This window comes from Nyctereutes procyonoides, unplaced genomic scaffold, assembly GCF_905146905.1.
Source record: "Nyctereutes procyonoides isolate TBG_1078 unplaced genomic scaffold, NYPRO_anot_genome, whole genome shotgun sequence".
Classification (NCBI taxonomy): domain Eukaryota; kingdom Metazoa; phylum Chordata; class Mammalia; order Carnivora; family Canidae; genus Nyctereutes; species Nyctereutes procyonoides.
This window is the reverse complement of record NW_026575122.1, coordinates 12,881,386-12,901,826: the sequence shown is the minus strand read 5'-3', so window position 1 is coordinate 12,901,826 and position 20,441 is coordinate 12,881,386. Positions and strand designations below refer to the sequence as shown.

The window sequence follows — 20,441 nt, the reverse complement described above, 5'->3', positions numbered from 1 at the left end:
TTTTTAGATTTTATTTATGTATTCATGAGAGACACGCAGAGAGAGGCGGAGACACAGGCAGAGGGAGAAGCAGGCTCCCTGCAGGGAGTCCACCGCGGGACTCGATCCCAGGACCTCGGGATCACGCCCTGAGCTGAAGGCAGATGCCCAACACCGAGCCACCCATGCGTCCCAGGAGTTGTCTTCTTGTGAATGAGGAGTGATTGTGGGGCTGGGAGGGGAAAGGCGGGAATGGCTATTTAGTTAACAGGAGTTTGGGGGGATCCCTGGGTGGCTCAGCGGTTTAGCACCTGCCTTCGGCCTGGGGCGTGATCCTGGGGTCCCGGGATTGAGTCCCACGTCAGGCTCCTGCATGGAGCCTGCTTCTCCCTCTGCCTCTGCCTCTGTCTCTCTCTCTCTCTCTCTCTCTCTCTCTCTCTCTCTGTGTGTGTGTGTGTGTGTGTGTCTCTCATGAATAAATGAATAAAACTTAAAAAAAGAAAAAAGGAGTTTGGGATTGTGGAGGCAGAGCTGGCCAGAGCCAACAGCAGGGGCTGATCGGGAGGCAGTGGAGACCCAGCTCTGACACAGGGGTGCTGGAGGCAGTGGGTGGGGGGGGGGATGCTGGGCCAGGCGGTCACGCTTAGTTGCTTGGGTCCCGGGGAGGGGTGGGGGGTCCCAGGAGAGAAGTAGCTACTTAGCAAACAAGTATGAAAGCGTCTGAGCGTGTTAGCAGGGGTGGCTCTACTTGAGCTCAGGGGATGCGTGTCTTCCTCGGCGCAGAAGGAAGCCTGGGGATGAATTCCTAGAGTGCCAAGCTGGCCTCGCTGCACGGGGCGTGACTGAAGATCGGAAGGGCGGATGGTTAAAGAGAATCCTGTTCAGAGTCAGAGTATCAAATTAGATTAGGCTATAGATTTAATGGATAGAAGTTCTTTAAAAAGGATCAACTAGTACTTGCCCAGGCGATACTTCAGACGACTGGCCTCCACCAGTTTCAGAAAATGAAACACAAGATTTTAAGTCACTGAACACTTCATTTAGGCAGAATTTTCTGTGGAAGCCTAGTGTGAGAGATAAATACAGGCTGCTCCATTACAATGGGGATGGGGAGACCCACTGAGCCCAAGGGATGGTTACCTTTCAAGAACGCAGCAGGGAAAACTAACCCTGACCCCAGAGACGTTTCTTTTTTCTTTTCTTTTCTTTTTTTTTTTTTAAGATTTTATTTATTCATTCATAGAGACACAGAGAGGCAGAGACACAGGCAGAGGGAGAAGCAGGCTCCATGCAGGGAGCCCGACGCGGGACTCGATCCAGGTCTCCAGGATCACACCCTGGGCTGCAGGCGGCGCTAAACTGTTGCGCCACCGGGGCTGCCCATGTTTCTAAGACAGTCCCCTTTGCTTAGATGTGTGTGTGGTGTGACCATGACAATCTCTCAGTTCCCTCGGTTTTGCCAGCGACAAATTTAGGGTTGGATGTTTATGAATGACAGTTTTGAAGGCAGAGTTGTTTGAGGACTTTGGGGAAAGTTTTCCTCACCTCAACAGCAGTTAGGATGTGATGCTGAGGGGATGGCAAGGTGGGGAGGTTCCACAGCTGGACCCCCCAGCCCTGGAAGTGTCTAGGACTTCAGGTCATGGTAGTCATGGGAGAGAAATACTCTTTATTTACCTTGTTCTGAGTTAGGCCTCATGCTGCTTGAAGCTGAAAACATCCTGTTACACCTGTGTTTTCCCATCTGGCCCTTGAGAGAAACCTGTGACTCTAACCCAGTTTAAAGCTTTTTGCTCCACGGAATCATCTACCCAGAGAGTTAATTCCACTAAATTAGGTCTCCCATTTTGCCATTCGTGTTTTCAAAGACTTGTTTTTAAAGTCTGCATTTCAGGTAAAGCATTTTCCACATTGACCTGTCTGTTGGAGCTGCTTTGTCCTATTCTGGAAAAGACAGTTGTTTGTGTGCCGAACACACAGATTTGAAATCGGAACGTGGTGACACAAATGTCACACACATACGAACAACCAAACGAACCACACAAACCTCACCCACAACATGCATAGCAAGCAGAGCACACGCTCCCCACATTCCCACCACACACGGACAATAAACATATGCACCAAACAGGTTTTTTTTTTTTTTTTTAAGATTTTTATTTATTTATTCATGAGAGACAGACAGAGAGGCAGAGACACAGGCAGAGGGAGAAGCAGGCTCCATGCAGGGAGCCCGGCGCGGGACTCGATCCCAGGACTCTAGGATCAGGCCCCGGGCTGAAGGAGGCGCTAAACCGCTGAGCTACCCGGGCTGCCCCTAAACCGGTTCTTCTTGTCATGGACTATATTCTTTGTATTCTTCACTATTTTCTCTATTTTCACACATAGAGAAATACTTTAAAAAATTTATAAAAGATTTCAAAAATAAAGAGAACTTGAAAAGACTGTGCAATGAACACCCAGATACACATCTCCTAGATTCAGCTTCTCCTGCCATCCTTACAGCTTTCAATAGCAGGGGCCAGTGTTTAAGCATTTTGAAGTTTTTGGCTAAATAAAGAAAAATGTTACGTTGCCTTCTTTTTTTGTTTTGTCAGATTGAAGGCACAGCTCCTTTTCAGCCTGCCTGCCGCTGCTCTGGGGTTTTGTGAAGTGTGAGGAGGCGGGTGGGAGAGGATGTAGGAAGATGGAAAATGAGCATCTTGCTTTTTCACTGACGTTGCTCAGTGGATCCTGGATGGAGGCAGGGGTTTTGAGGAGTCCTGCACAGGAGGCTCTTGCTCTTCAGCCCATTATATGCTCCCACTGCTCCCTAAGAGGATGAAGAGGCGGCGAGAGGCCCTCCCCTGCTGGGAAGTTTTCCTAAAAGTCCACTTTGGGTAGAGAAGCAGATTGCAGCCGCAGAGCCAAGAGCCAAGAAGGGCCGAGGCCAGCCTTCCCTGTTCTCCCACTCATTTCCGGCTCGCTGTTTAATTTGAAATCCTGGAACATGTGTTTTAGTGAATCGGTTCATAAAAATGTTTTCTTCAGGATTCTGGAATAGAGGCTGTGCATTCTTTAGTACAGCATACATGGATAATTGCACTCTGAGTGTGCGCGCACATGTGCAAGAGAGACTATGTTATGTAGATTGTGTTTTTGGAGGTTGAGTAGGGAGGGAGAGGGTGAAGGTGTTTCTTCTAAACTCTCTCTTCATGTTTTTTCCCTTAGTACTTATGCAGAGAGTGCACAATGAAGAGTTGAGATTCTGTGACCTGCTGGGTCCCCAGGGTCTTCTCACTCGGCCCTTCTGGGCAAGGCTGGGCCTCCTCTTTTTTTCTGTTTCAGTCACTTTGGAAACTAGTTAGAAGCTGGAAATTGAGAAGTTGCCATTTAGAAGTTTATACAACATATGCAAGAAAGAGTCTGTTCCAGACTTTGCAGTTACATCTACTTTGAGCTTTTCCCAACCTTTCATGGAATAAAGCCCACCAGAATTAGGTGAGAGCTCACAATACTGCACAGCGTAGCTGATTCTGCATTTATAGTATCTGTGTAGTGTGTACGCCTGGATTGTGTGTTTTTTTTTTCTTTGAGTGCAGCCTGATGTGGAGAACTTGGGCTGTCTCTCATTTTCTGAAACCTTTATCTGGCTTATCCTAGACACAACCCATTTTTTTTTTCCTCCCTTTTCTTTAGTGTTTAGGGGGTGGGTTGGGCCTGAACTCATTGTTTTGTGGTACCAACATTGCACCTTATACCTTATGAGCACTGACTGGTCCCAGGCAGTCATTTTTCCACAGGGACTCCTCTTAGGTGCTATAGCTCAGCATGCCCTTTGGAGCTCTGGAAGTTGGCCAACTCTCTTCTGCCCATGGCTACTGACCCACAGCATCATGCACCATGGCGAGGCAAGGCTGTGGTACATCCTCTGGTGCATCAGTCTGGACAAGAATCATCTGGCTCTGCCAGTGAAGAAATAAGTCCTCTGATAACACCCTTCACACTTAATTGATTATTCAACTTTAGTGGGAATACTTCAGGTGATTGGGAGTTCACCACTTCAGAAACTGACTTCCTGTTTTTTGAGCCTCTCTCATTGTTAAGATGATGTTTGCTGGCTTAGGCCTTCCACCAGTTGATTCCATGGAGCCTGCCTTCTCGAGCAACACAGAAGTCCGTGCTCTCTGCCATTAGACAGATGGCAGTTCTGTGCAGATCTGGAGACCATTATCAAATTTCATCTCTAGGTTGATTATACCTAATTATTTTTTGTCGCTTCTTCAGGTTAAATTATTCCTCTCTTTTTTTCAGTTCTAATGTTAATTTGATCTGAACTTTTTTTTTTTTAATTGTAAGTTTGGCCAATACTGGATAAAGTGATTTAGTTGAATCAGAATGGTGCCATATGCAGTGAGTTCTTTTTTGGGGGGGGGGGCGGTCTGGACTCAGCTTATCTTAATGAAGATAAGAAGACGAGATTTCATTAGTACTTGTATTAGTCTCTTCCCATTTAGACCATGTTATGTTGATTTTATGGCCAGACAAAACCAAGGAGAAAGCCTCCACAAAACAACCCTTAAGCCTTTCTTTTTCTCTTCCTTTTTCTTCTTTTTACTAGGAACTGTTAGGTTCTTTTTCTCAACATATCTATGTTAAGGAAGTTGAGTTGTTTTCTTCTTTTTTTTTTAAAAAATTATTTATTTGACAGAGAGCACGAGTGGAGAAAGGCAGAGACAGTGAGGAGAAGCAGACTCTCCACTAAGCAAGGAGCCGGATGTGGAGCTCCATCCAGGACCCCAGGATCACAACCTGAGCTGAAGGCAGACACTCGACTGACTGAGCCACCCAGGTGGCCCTAATTGCCTTCTAAAAAAAAAAAAAAGCCTTTATATATTTACATTTGGTCTTATTAAGGTTCCATTTTGTTGATTCAGACCTTCCTTAGCCTTTTGAGATCAAAGGAGAATATATACACAACAGACACACACATGGATGCTCTTTTATTGTTAATTGTGAAATCGATTCCAGAGTGATCACATGACTTAGTTTTCTTTCTCCCCAAGACCTTATTTAATATGACAGGACAGAAATTTGAAAGATGGAGAAAGCCCATAATGAATAAATGTTTGGGAGAAGTGCTGTCAGTTGTTAGGAAATGTCAAAAAGAGATCGAAGGTCGAAGGTTGAAAATGGGTGAAGATGGTAACTGAGGGAGGAGCCAGAGAAGACTACAAAATGAAAGATTAGGGGGCTTATCAAACATATTGTGAACTGTCAGCGTGACAGGATAAAGAGAAGATTCTCAAAGGTTTTGGGGAGAGGATGGGTGGGGTTTGGCAGGGAACAGTTCACTAATGAAGACACCACAGTGGGAACTGGGTGCTTGACTGGGGACATGGGGCGTAGTACGCACACCTCCCAAGGTTGTTGCAAGTATTAAAGTAAATATGTATGTATGGTATTTTCTGGCATATGGTAAGAGCTCTCAGGATGTGGGTGCGGGTGTTGCTCCTATCCTGACCATCCCTACTACTACTGTGATGGTGAAAAGTGTATTGGGATTAGGATCAGCTTCATAATGGCTAAAATTAACGAGTCAGGAAATGACAGATGTTTGTGTGGACGAAGAGAGAGGGGAATCCTCATACACTGTCAGTGGGAATGCAAACTGCTACAACTTTATGGGAAACAGAATGGAGGTTCCTCAAAAAGTTAAAAATAGAGCTACCTATGATCCAGGATTGCACTACTAGGAATTTACCCCAAAGATACAAATTTAGCGATCTGAAGAGGCACCTGCATCCTAATGTTTATACCAGCAGCATCCACAATAGTCAAACTATGGAAGGAGCCTCGATGTCCATCGACAGATGAATGGATAAAGAAGATGTGGTGTGTGTGTGTGTGTGTGTGTGTGTGTACATACACACATATATATGTGATGGAATATATATATATCATATATATACACATCATATACACACACACATATATATATGATGGAATACTCAGCCATCAAAAAAAATGAAATCTTGCCATTTACAACAACATGGATGGAAATAAGTAAATTAGAAAAAGACAGTTATATGAACTCACTCATATGTGGAATTAAAGAAACAAAACAGGATCATAGGGGAAGAGAGGAAAAAAATAGGACAAAATCAGAGAGTAAGACAAACCATAAGAGACTGTAAATCATAGGAAACAAACAGGGTTGCTGGAGGGGAGGGAGGAGGGGAATGGGGTTACGTGGGTGATGGGCATTAAGGATGGCATGTGATATAATGAGCACTGGATGTCATGTAAGACTATTGAATCACTAACCTCTGTCTCTGAAACCAATAATATATGTTAATTATTTGAATTTCAATTAAAAAATGGTTCAGTTTATGAGACAGGAAACCCAGTGGCATAAACAAGATAAAAGTGGAGTGAATGAGCTAGAAGTTTGTTTCTAGGCTGTTCCTCTGAAAGCAGGGGGCGAGCCAGTGCCCAGGTGATAGCTCCATGGTCATCAGGTTTGGCTCCTTCTGTCTCCTAGTTGAATATGACTACTCAACCTGCAAGATTGTGTCTTCGCTTCCAGCAAAGAGGAGGGAGCTGCAGTGGCGTTTGGCCTTTGATCACCCTTTAAGGTCATATCCTGGAGTAGCCTCCAGATTCTAATATACATTTCATTTCCAGAACTTAGTCAACGTGATTGCATCTCCATTGCAAGGCCAGCTGGGAAAAGGAGTCTACTCTGCAGCCATATGCCTAGTTAAGAATGACTTCCAAGGAGGAAGGGAAAACAGCTATTGATGTTGGCAGCTAGCATTCCCTTTGTCACAGTATACCTTTACTTACCAATATATTAGGTCCTCAACTTCTGGAATATAAGATTTGCTCCAGCTCTTTGGAATTTAACACAAAGGTCCATTAACATAACTTATATTTTGGTCAAGCTGTGAATTATTACGTGTTAAACTGGGCATTAAACTACAGAAGCTTTTCATATGGCTGACGCACATTGAAATATGCCCTGCTGAAAATACTCAGCTTAACATTACTTTTGGAAAGATCTGCAGATAAGGGAAAAATTGGAAGTTCCTAAGACTGTCATGTGCGGTTGGTAATAGACATTATGCTTCTGGTATGGAGACGATTCATGCAGATTGCTTTGACTGTTAGGTGCAGTTACAGCATTTGGTGTTTGTAACTTGTTATTTGATCTCTCTGCACTGGGAGTGCTAACTCTGCTGTCATTCCTTGGAAATCTACATCTTAGATTTTTCACATTATTCTCTTCTGTTTGGAGGATAGCAGTGGGATCCATGACCTTATTTCTAGATAAGAAATTTCTAGAAAGCCAATTATTGTGAAGTCTCATCTTGCTGAATGATTTTTCCCCCCCTGGTCTTCCTGACCATGTTTATTTCTATTGACCCAAATGCTTGAGATTTATTTTTAGTTGGAACGACTCAGAGATGCCTAAAGGTTAATCTTAAATTCTATAAACTATGCATTGAGACAAAGACATAATTTCAGTTTCTCTCACTTAACTTAGAGAGTGCTTTCTCACTTAGGAAACTTTTCAAGAACCTTAACACTTAGCAAATGTTCATGTGATGTTTTCCATTGCTATAACTTTCTCGTTTAATTCACTTTTTCCCTTAATCATTTTAAAAACGCAAGAGAATTTTCACATTTCAGGGATCTGGTTGTTATTCCTTCTTGTCCTTGGAGCATAACATAGCTTTTAAACAAACTAGGACAGAATTAGCCATATTAAATAGGAAAGAATTAAAGTTAAGTGGCACAAATGGGCGGCTCTTTGAAATATAACAAAATGAGTGAATTCTGTGAGTTACTATCATTTTTTATTTTATTTATTTATTTTTTACTATCATTTTTAAAATTCAGACATTATACAACTGCCAGGGTATAGCTCTGAAAAATCTGTTAGGATGTACTTTTGCATATACTGAAATAGTAATAGTTAAGAAAAAAGTTTTTGGTACATATTAAATTAATGCCTTAATTTGGTTTTGTGGCCAGAGTCAGGACCAGGAGTCAGAGAACCTGTGTCCTGCAGTTTACTAGTGATATGATTTGGGACAAATCATTTGACTTTTGAGCATTTCATTACAAGAAGCAAAATAAGGCTAATGTCTGTCTTACCAGCCTCATAGCAAGAATGTAATAAAACACTGGTTGTAAAGTGTTTTGAAAATGATTAAGGGTCAGGAAATGTAAGATCATGTTATGAAAGAGTCATTGCTGAGACTAGAAGCAAATCTTTAATAAGAAACAGAAAACACTGCTTTTCAAAATACATTGTTTTTTAATACACATATTGAAGCCTTTGCTATTAAATCTATAATGAAGACTAAATGTTTTGAGTTTCTGTGTTTTATCCTTACCCAAGAGAAAAATTGGCTGATTAGATTGAGGATTATTTTGTTGCTTGGCTAGTGTAATATAAATTTTCTTAGAAATGATCATTTTTCCCTTTATTCCATAGAACTAGCAAAATGTGATTCTTTTAACTAGATTATAAGATTTGTTTCTACAAAAAGGCTTTTTTTTTTTTAACAAATGAAATTTAGGATATATGAGAAACAATCCTTGACTTTTTGCCTCCTCATCGCATTTGCCACTGGCACATGCCATTGTCAAGGATGGATGCATTCACTTAAATCTCATCTTGTTTTTCCAGAGTGACCAGCCTTGCTGAGTAGTAACAGAGGTTATGGTTCAGGGGCCCATGTGGGAGGAGAAGACAGGGTTGGCTAGGTGCAAACTGTAGGTCTGTAGAGCCAGTACCAGGGGACCCCGGTGGGAGGACAAAGACAACTTAGGTATATTTTGTGTTCATAAATATTTGCAAATAAACTATACTAGTCTGTAATGAACTCCAAAACTGTAATTTCAGTCTTTAACTACAATGTGAGTAAACACACGGTGCATCGTTTGAATTAGGATTTGAAAGCATGTTATGTACTGAAGGGGAAAAGAGTAATATTGTTCTGTTTCTCAGTATTCAAGTTCTTTTTTTTTTTTTAAGATTTTATTTATTCATGAGAGACACAGAGAGAGAGAGAGGCAGAGACACAGGCAGAGGGAGAAGCAGGCAGGCTCCATGCAGGGAGCCCGACATGGGATTCGATCTCGGGTCTCCAGGATCACACCCTGGGCTGCAGGCGGTGCCAAACCGCTGCACCACCAGGGCTGCCCCTCAAGTTCTTGTTCTGTTTGGAGAATAAGTCTTGAGCTCATGACCTGGTAATGGTACGAGATAGTACTGCAGTTTTATCACCCAGCTAGAATGTGTCATACCCCTAAAGTGAGTTGAGCGATAAAATTGTAAGAATTCAGAAAAAGGGAGCCAATTTGAGATGAGAATGGTAAGCAGGGGGCTCATGAAATAAGCAGGTAAGGACTTAAGAGGAAGGAGAGACAACCTGGAAGCAAATAGGGCATGCTTGGGATGTCAGGAGGAGAGCCTGGCCAGAGCATGGGGCATGTTTTGTGGTGTTAGACATAAGTCTTCTAGATAAGTTGTACCAGATTTTGATAGCTTGAATTCTTGCCTGGGAATTAAACTATTTCATGAAGCAGAGGGAAAGTGTTTGAAATAGAAAATGGTACTAAAGAAATAACAACTTATGTATAATTGGGATGTGAAGAAGAAAAACAGAATAGTGCAATGGTACTCATATTTATTTATTTTTAAAAAATATTTTACTATATATAGAGAGAGAGCACAGGGGGAAGGGCAGAGGGAGAGGGAGAGAATGTCAAGCAGACTTCTCCCTGAGCACGGAACATGACAAGGGGCTCAGTGACCTTGAGATCATGACCTACCTGAGCTGAAACCAAGAGTCACACATTTTAATGGATTGTGCCACCTAGGTGCCCCAGTGGTACTAATATTTAAAATCCAAGAAGTTTCAGAAAAGAAGACCTGAATGTATAAATTGAAAGAGCCCATCAAGTACCTAGGCAAATTAACCCAAAATCAACCCGGAGATAGAGTCTAGGTGAAGTCTTAGGCTTCAGAGAAAAGGAAACAACGTTCCCAAGGACTGCTTGCAAAAAGATTAAATAGTATACAAGGGCAAAACAAATTTGGCCATCATCACACTTCTCACAGTGACTTCCAAAGCAGGTCACAGTGGAGCTGTATCTTCAGAAGGCCTTAGGGAAACTATTACTGTGCAGTTGTGTCCAGCCAGGCAGTCCTTCAAGTATGAAGGTAGACAAGCAGCTTTACACATATACAACCTCAGGGAAAAATGTATCTTTGAGCTGTTGTTGAGGAACCTATTAAGAGGCTGAACCTCATGTCAGCAAGTGTGACTAGGGAAATGGCAGCAAGGTGACTGAGCCTGAGCACCTCATATTTTGTTGGCAGACCTAAGACTCAGATCTTAGGAAGGGGCAGGGATGGGAGAACGAAAACCCTCCCCATAATTGTAATTGGGAGCTCTTGGAGGTGGTTTTCTGTCTCAGTGTGTCTCTTAGAAGTCGTTGTAGAGACAGAGTTTGGGGTACAGGATATTTATGAAGGATTAACACCTGTGGAAGAGTCGGGCAGAGGAAGAGGTCAAATTGCAGTATAGGTCTGCACCGCTGAGCCAGCCCCACAGGGAACTTTAGAGTGTTTATGGCCTATCAGGGCTGTCGAGTGTTGGGCACAAATGGTTGGGCTGTTATACCCTTGTCTTTGTCAGTCATTGGATGTGGACTGCTCTTTGAAGGGCATGTTTTTGGATGGGTGGCTCTCTATGTCCGAGGCATGCCCTAAAGGAACTCCCTGCCCGAGGCTGTCTGCCCACAGCCGTGTGGGTAGCACATCTCCATGTCCACCTTGTTTGCTTTTTCTTTAGTAGGAGGATTACGGTCAAAGTAATCATTTAGAAGATGAATTTCTTCTCATTGGTGATGGTAGCCACTCCCTTACCAGACCAGTTCTAAAAGTGATTTCTGCCTAGATGCTAGGACTGGCTGTAACCTAGAATCTGGCTGCAGTTAATGCCTTCAGAATTACCTGTAGAATGAGGGGTGCCTTGGCGGCTCAGTCAGTTGGGCTCCTGACTTCAGCTCAGGTCATGATCTCAGGGTCCTGGGATCGAGTCCTGAATCGGGCTCCCTGCTCAGCTGGGTGTCTGCTTCTCCCTCTCCCTCTGCCCCCTCCCTCTGCTTATGCTCTCTTTCTCTGTGTGTGTGTGTCTCTCTCAAATAAATAAATAAATAAATAAACAAACAAATAAATAAATAAAATCTTTTAAAAAAACCTAAAACATGTAGAATGGATTCTGTCATTGGCAACTAAGAACCTGACACATGAGTAGAATGGATTGTGGGGAAAACAGCCTAGAGTCTGGGGGAGCACTTAAAAGACCACTGCGTAGTGCAAGTGGGAACTAGTGAAGGCCCAAACTACAAGAGACTTAGTTGAACATGAGAATGGATTTAAGGAGAGTCTGAAAGAGGGAATGCATCACACTTAAGGTCTTTAGAATAAGGAAATGGGGGATCCCTGGGTGGCTCACTGGTTTAGCTCCTGCCTTCAGCCCAGGGCGTGATCCTGGAGTCCCAGGACTCATTGGGCTCTTTGCATGGAGCCTGCTTCTCCCTCTGCCTGTGTCTCTGCCTCTCTCTCTCTCTGTGATAAAATCTTAAATAATAATAAAAAAAAAAGAATAAGGAAATGGTTAAATCAGATATCATTCAGCATTACCTCTGGGGAATGGATTTGGGTGTGACATAGGGATGGTTGGGTGTATGTAATAGGTAGATGTACTTTTCAATTTATACCCTACTGTATGTTATGCTTATTATATGCTAATAATACTTTAATGGTTTAAAAAAAGCTCTAAAAAATAAAAATAAAAATAATTTAAAAAGCTCTAAGCTTTGAGCCAGGAAGATTAGAAACATTGTAGTGTTCAGTTATCAAAGTTTGCTTTGTATATTGTGCATGAGTTTGAGCATATTTTTTTTCTAATCCGAGAAGTCACAATAAGGCAAATGAAGGAAGGCTGTGATGACTGTAAAGTTAGAAAACTAGGTACATGTTCCATCTGATTCCTCAGTGCAGAACTTACAAAGCACAATTACTGAGTTTCTGCTGTGTACCAGGCAATGTGCTAGGTTCCTTAAATGTTTCCTTCTCACATCTGTATTGTAGATAATATCATCCACTAAATAGATTCCCAGTGGAGATTGATTAATGATATGTCTCACTGGCTTCCTCGAATTGAGGAAATGTTATTTAATGTTTGCTTTAGATGGCCTCTTTTAGTAGAATCAGATCTATAAATACAGAGAACAAACTGATGTTTGCCAAAGCGGTAGGAAAATGGGTTGAAGGGGGGAGTGGGAGATACAGGGTTCCAGTTATGGAATGAATAAGTCAGAGCATAGGGAATACAATCAGTTATTCGAGTGATGTAACAGGACAGGTGGTAGCTACACTTGAGATAAACACAGCATAATGTATAAATTTTGTCAAATCACTATATGTTGTACACCTGAAACTAATGTAACATCGTGTATCAAGTATACTAAAAAAAAGAGGCCTCTTTTCATAAGTCCAAAAGATGGTGCATTTTATCTGCATAGAACTCTGCCACCTATAATGCTTTTTAAACTATTAATAATATATCTTAAAAATTAAAATAGATTAATTATGGGCGAATTTGCAGATCAGAAATAAACATCACTCCACAATTAAAAACTAATTTTAATATTTAGATTTTAATTCAGTGGTTCTCAACCCTCGTCATATTACAGAATCTCCTGGAGAATTTTTTAGGGTGTTTGTTTGTTTGTTTTTTAACACTGATGTTACTGGCCTCACCTTGAACTAATTAAATCAGAATATGGGCAACCCGAGTTGAAACTGCTGCATCGGATTGCTTTTGTAATAGATCAACAGCTGCTTTTATGGTGCCCTTGTTTTGCTCTTGCTTAACTGGAATATGATCTGTCAGGAAGGAGATGACAATGTTCATTTTGAAGAAGGCTGAATTTTCATTTTAAAATGAGAGCACATCTGATGATGTGAAAGGGCATGAAAACATCTCGAAGTTAAGATTTTGATACCGGACTCTCGGTTGTCAAAGAATATATGTGAAACAGCCCAAATTAGAATCAGACTTTGTGTGATTTTTTTCTTAATCTTTATCCTGTGCTTCTCTGTCGTTCCCATCTGCCTTTGATCTTGAGGTCTATCCAAGACTCCTATAGGAGTTGTAGAGCACTGGCCTTTAAATCCAATAGGATGCACATCTAGGGATACTTTGAAGCCTGTTCAAGGGATATGCAGGCACCTATAATTTAAAGAGAATCAATTTCAGATTCTTAGACCTTGAAAGTAATCAGTCCTGAAATTGACCTGCCTCAGAAAATATTTGTGGCCCAGGATGTCTGCTGGTTCTCTTTTCTTACCTCCCTTTTCAGAATATCTGTCTTTAAAGGAAAGGCACACCTCACGCTTGCCCTAATCATCAAGGTGCCAAGCAGAGGGATAATGAAAATATTGGTGTGGCTGCTGAGAAAGGGAAAATGGAAAATGGTCCTTTTGCAAATAAGTTTCCTATTCTTTACTGTCCATAAAATTGAGAAAAGACTTATGGAGTGGTCAGTTGATAAGTTATTAAATATCACACCCATGGATGCATATTACTACTCTCTGCTAGAAAAATCTTCTATTTCTGTCTACCTGTTTATGTGAACCCATATTCTCAGTGTGTACATCTGAAAGAACTAAATATAATAGATTTCATGTGGAATCTTGTCTCGTTCCAGTAATAAGTAATAATCTACAAAGAATGAACTAATGAGAGGGGAAGTCCCTTCCATGTCATTAAGATACACGTTTCCAGTAAAATTTTGAATAATTGTATTGAATAATGAATAATTGAATAATTATATTGAATAATTGTATTATTTTTTTGGGTCACTTTTGTCCTCATAATAGTAATTGTATTGAACTCAATTTATTTTATTTTTTTTTTAAATTTTTTTAAATTTTTATTTATTTATGATAGTCACAGAGAGAGAAAGAGAGAGAGGCAGAGACATAGGCAGAGGGAGAAGCAGGCTCCATGCACCGGGAGCCCGACGTGGGATTCGATCCCGGATCTCCAGGATCGCGCCCTGGGCCAAAGGCAGGCGCCAAACCGCTGCGCCACCCAGGGATCCCTGAACTCAATTTAGAAGAAACTTTAACCCTGAATTTTATGGTTAAATACCTAAATCTCAATTTGTTTACAGATTTTTGTTGCAGAGAGGTAAGATGGTCATAGGCATAAAAGTATATAGTAAGACAATACTGTAGGGAAAGTAAAATGGAAAGATGAAATCAAAGAGAAAGGGAAATGATGCACCATTTCCAACTTTTGAAAAGTTTATTCATTTATTTTTCAAATGGATGTTGATATGTAAAAACTGCTGATGGAATTCAGACTAGAATAGATACATTTTAAAAATGATGTAATAGTTTTATTTAAAACTCTGTATTTACAATATACAAGAAATTACATTCTTTGCAACCATTTCAGATTATGGTGTGAAATTTTGAATGTTGACTCTAAAATGGTGTGGAGTACATAGTTTTTCCGAATCCTTTTTGGGATTTTGCAAACACAAACATGAAGAACCGTAGGCCAGGCCTGTTGTGCGTGATGAGGGGTGATGAGGAAGACATGCTGATTTATTTTATTCCCTGGTTAAAATACCTGGAAAAATGATATGACTGGATGTTTTTTAAGCCTCTCAGCAATATTTTAACAAGAAAAACACAATTGTCAAACTGTAATAGGGTGTCCAAAAATGCACACTCTTCTGAGATCAATTAACTCCTTCTTCCCTGAGCCTTTAGGCCATTCGTGACCTGTCCGTCTTCTGCCTTCCTCTTGCTTTTGAAGAATCTCTTTTAGAGGTGTTATTTAGATATGCAGGCCGTTTGTGTTATCAGGAGATGTTAATGGGTTTTGTTTTTCTAAAGAAAAACTTTATTTTTTTTTACATTTTTCGTAGTTGACACACAATATTACATTAGTTTCAGGAATACAACATTGTGATTCTACAAGTGTAGCTACCATCAGTTAATGGGGTTTTAACTTACCAGTTTGTCACATACAGATGGCTTCATGTTCTAATTTTCATTTTTTATCTGCTGGTTTTAGTTTATCAAAGAGTCTAGAGAGATTGGGAATGCGTAAGGAAGTAGTTGGAGCCCTGGAGAAAGAGTCTGAATATACTGTGGTCTAATTTTGGCTCTATTGCTAGCAAGCTGCTTGAATTTAGTTACTTTGCAGACTGTCCTGTTAGCCTAAGGGCGAGGCAGGGGTGGTGGTGGTGGGGTAGGGGTGGTGGTGGTGGAATTTGCCTTTCTTGTTGCCTTTGGCAGAGCACATTTGTGTACTTACTAGAGAATATCGTAGGATTGAGCTACAAAAGCTTATTTCTTTTGGTTCTAGGTCTCTACGCTGAGTAGAATAGGAGTTCTATTCTATCATTTTTGGGTTGACAATTTTGAAAAGATATAACCAGAAAATACCAAATGAGTAAACTGAAGATTGAAATAGGCAGAAGGCATGTGGTTTGCTTTTTTATATTTTGTGAGCAGATCATGTATTGGGGATACAGTATAGATAGTCTTGTTTTCTTATATTTATCCTCAATTCCTGTACTGATGTTTCAGAAGCTGTAATAAAGCTATTTAATCATACAACACTTGTAAAATTGGTCTCCATTCAAACATGTCTTCCTGCTTAGAGGTGGCTTCTGTTCACCCACTTCCCAACTGGTCGGTAACTCTGGTCTTTGTGTTGGCTGTTGAAGACTAGAACATTGACAAAGAGTGATTATTGATGCTTCAAAAGAGGGTGATTTAAATATCAAGACATTAAGAGATGCCCTTGTGAAAATGACTATGGCCGTTAAATATTCCTAGTAAAAATTACCTACACGTGACTCCTATGTCCTATTATGCTAGAATTGGTCAAGAATAGTGCTAAAAAGGGCAGCCCTGGTGGCGCAGCGGTTTAGCGTGGCCTGCAGCCTGGGGTGTGATCATGGAGACCTGGGATCGAATCCCACATCAGGCTTCCTGCATGGAACCTGCTTCTCCCTCTGCCTGTGTCTCTGCCTCTCTCTCGCTCTCTCTGAATGAATAAATAAATAAATCTTTAAAAAAAAAAGAATTGTGTTAAAAATTCTCAACTCTTGACTCATTCTTTGTTGCTGCTGAGACTTAGGGTATGGTTGGGATTTATAAGAACATTTTTATTTTTTTTATTTTTATTTTTTTTTAATTTATGATAGTCACACAGAGAGAGAGAGAGAGAGGCAGAGACACAGGCAGAGGGAGAAGCAGGCTCCATGCACCAGGAGCCCGACGTGGGATTCGATCCCGGGTCTCCAGGATCGCGCCCTGGGCCAAAGGCAGGCGCCAAACCGCTGCGCCACCCAGGGATCCCTATAAGAACATTTTTAAAATATAAAATGCTTATTTTCATAACTGAGTTTTGTTTTTTAAGATGTCAAGTCCCAGATAAGTCTCTTTTTTTCTCTTGCTCTTACTGTTGTGGATTTTTTTTTTAATTTTTATTTATTTATGATAGTCACACACACAGAGATAGAGAGAGGCAGAGACACAGGCAGAGGGAGAAGCAGGCTCCATGCACCGGGAGCCCGATGTGGGATTCGATCCCGGGTCTCCAGGATCGCGCCCTGGGCCAAAGGCAGGCGCCAAACCGCTGCGCCACCCAGGGATCCCCACTGTTGTGGATTTTAAGGGATTTCCTTTGAGGAGCTTCCTCTCCTGCTTCCGTACAAATCTTTCCTCAAAAACGGCACAGCACAGGCTTTGGAAGCATAAACGTGGGTTTGAATTCTGGCTCAGCCCTTGGCTGGGGGCAGCCTTGGCCCAATAAATTTGTGCAAGCTTTAATTTCCTCCCCTGTAAAACAAGACTAATGGTACCTTTCTCAGTATTATTGAGAAGGTTTACTGGCAGCATACACATAAAGCACTTAGTGTGGGGCCTGCACAATAGCAAATGCTCCGTGATAGGACCAGAGGCTGTCATTAATTATTTGCCATGTTACTCTGGCATCTCAGTTGCTTTGCACTTGACATTTGTCTCAGCTGAGATGAGAATTGCTTCTTAATGATGTGAAACAAATCAAGAATGCGTAGTGATGGAAGTAGGAGGGCATGTTTCTGTTTTCAAAGTGGAAATACAGTAGTTTTTTATTTTAAAGGTTATAATCATAATAGCTTATTTTTGAGTGCTTTCTTTGTGCTGTATACTCTTTAAATCCCTCTACAAATGGAAGCTCATTTAATTCTTTGACTAAAACTGTGAGCTAGATGCTATTAAGATGGGTACCCATCACTGGCCCCATTTTGTAGTAGGAAATCAAAGTGACTATTTACTTAGGCCCAACTGAAGAGTGTAATGCCTGTTGTTAAAAATTTTTTTCTGAGGCACCTGGGTGGCTCAGTGGTTGAGCATCTGCCTTTGGCTCAGGGTATGATCCTGCAGGTCCTGGGATCGAGTCCGTATCAGGCTCCCTGCAGGAGCTGCTTCTTCCTCTGCCTATGTCTCTGCCTGTCTCTCTGTGTCTCTCATGAATAAATAAACAACATCTTAAAATTTTTTTTCCTTAGGAAATACTATATAAAGAAGAAAATTAAAGCCACCATTTAAAAAAAAGCTTCATTTAGATATGATTCACAGTTCACACAGTCCCATGTAAATGTACCTGTTAAGGTGTATAGTTCAGTGGTTTTAGTATATTGGTAGTTGTGCAACCATTGCCACAATCCAATTTTAGACCATTTTCATCACCCCAAAAAGAAACCTCATTCCCACTACCAGCCACTTCCTGTTACCTCCACTCTAGTCCTTAGCAAGCACTACCCTATTTTCTGTTTCTTTGGCTTTGCTCATTCTGAATATTTCATAAGAATGGGATCATACAACACGCAGCCTTCTGTGACTGGCCTGTTTCATTTAGCATAATGTTTTTGAGGTTCACTCACATTGTAGTATGTATCAACACTTTGTTACTTTGTATGACCAACTAATATGCCCTTGTATGGATACTGATTCTGTACATTTGGGGTGGTTCCAGTTTTTTGGCTATTATGAGTAATGCTGCTGTGAACATTGATTGGTGTGGACATATGTTTTCAATTCTGTTGGGTTATTTATCTAAGAGTAGCATTGCTGGTTCATATGTACTCTGTGTAACATTTTGAGGCCCTGTTAAACTGTTTGCCAAAGTGTTTGCACCACTTTCCATTCCCACCAGCAAAGTAGGGGAAGGTTCCAGTGTCTCTACATCTTTACCAGCACTTAATTACCAGACATTTTGATTCTAGCCATGCTAGGTGTGATGTGAAGTGATACCTCATTGTGGTTTGGATTTGTATTTCTTTAATGACAGGTCATGTTGAGCATCTTTTCATGTGCTTAAGGGCTGTTTGTGTATTTTCTTTGGAGAAATACTCAAACCCTTTGCCCATTTTTAATTGGATTAATTGTAACTTTATTGTTTAGTTGTGCAGTTGACCCTTGAACAACTTGGGTTTGAACTGCATAGGCCTAAACGCGCATGGATTTTTTTCAGTAAACACAGTACAGTATTGTAAATGTGTTTTCCTTATGATTTTCTTCGCGATATTTTCTTTTCCCTAGATTACTTTTTTTGGCGAGACTATAGTATAATACATATAACATATAAAACATATGCTAATCAACTGTTTATGTTATTGGTGAGGTCAACAGTAGGCTCTTAGTTAAGTTTTTGGGGAGTCAAAAATTATATGTAAGTTTTCAAGTGTCAGCCATATACTGTAAAGTTTGAACTTTTTTTCCATTAACAGTGCATATTCTTTTTACTGCATATTTTTGAGTGGGATTATTTGACATGTACAATTTTGTAGTTTTATTTTTTCTTTCTTTTTCCAGTCTTACTGAGAAATAACTGACATATACCACTGTACTGTATATGTAAGTTTAAGGTATATAGCATGATGGTTTGACTTACCTATGTTGCGATTACTGCAGTAGGTTTAGTTAGCATCCGTCGTTTCATACATACAATAAAAAGAAAAAGCAAAAAAAAAGGAAATTTTTCCCCCTTGTGATGAGAATAACTTTTAAGATTTATACTCTTAACAACTTTCCTATATCTATACAGCAGTGTTGGCTCTAGTTATTTACTGTATGTTACACGCCCAGTAGTAACTGGAAGTTTGTATCTTCTAAACACCTTTCTCCAATCCTTTCCACCTCTGGTAACCACAAATCTGATCCTTTTTTTTTTTCTAGGAGTTTTTTTTCTGTTTGTTTTAGATTCCACATATAAGTGACATCATACGGTACTGGTCTTTCTCTCTCTGACTTATTTCACTTAGCATCGTACCCTCCAGCTCCATTCATTTTGTCACAAATGGCAAGATTTCCTTGGGCTTTTGTTTTTTTAAGGCTGACTCATATTCCATGTGTGTGTGTGTGTGTGTTTCACTTCTTTATTCATTTATCCATCAGTGGACACTTAGGTTGTTTTCATGTCTTGGCTATTGTAAGTAATGCTACTATGAACGTGGGGGTGCAGGTATCTTTTTGAGTTAGTGTAATTTGATTTTAACTTTAATATATTGTGGCCATCTTTTCATGTCTGTATCTAATTACATCACTTGTAATGACTGTTATGTAGTTCATTATATGAATGTTCCATAATGAGAATATTTTATATATGGGTTTTATTTGAAAGGAAAGAAAAAAAACTGACACTGCATCTGCATCTTTGAACACTTGTGTGGTCATTTCTTTCTTTTTTTTTTAATTTTTTTTTTTTTTATGATAGTCACAGAGAGAGAGGCAGAAGCAGAGACACAGGCAGAGGGAGAAGCAGGCTCCATGCACCGGGAGCCCGATGTGGGACTCGATCCTGGGTCCCCAGGATGGCGCCCTGGGCCAAAGGCAGGCGCCAAACTGCTGCGCCACCCAGGGATCCCAGTGTGTGGTCATTTCTTGAGGATACTTTCCTCACTAGAACAGGAATTCCTGGGTCAAGAGATGGGCAGGTTTTAAAGACTTTGAAAAATTTTCCCTAATTGCCCTCCAGAAACATGGTTCCAGTTTATACTCTCTTGCCAGTGACTTAGGACTGCCGGTTTCCCCACAACCTTCCCAACACTAAGTATCAGCATTTTTGTTAATTTTTAATCTGAGGGCCCCAATTGATATTCTGTACTTCTTTAAATTGGCATTCATTTATTAATGAAGTTGGTTGAAGTCTTTGTTTCCTGCCATTGTTCCCTGAGCCTGGAGATTTCCTCCTGTGCCTCTTCCAGATAACTCTTTGCCTGGGCACCCCTGATATAAGAAGCTTTCCCAACCCCTTCCCCTGCCCACACAGACCCAAACATATTTTCTTATTCTCATTTGCACGGTTCCTTCCCAAGGC

The 20,441-nt window shown here is 40.8% G+C and overlaps 1 protein-coding gene across 3 annotated transcripts in view; it reads left to right on the top strand.

The window, feature by feature from the left end:
• TMEM131L (transmembrane 131 like) overlaps positions 1-20,441 on the top strand; it is a 161,885-nt gene that overhangs the window by 30,829 nt on the left and 110,615 nt on the right. The window lies entirely within an intron of this gene.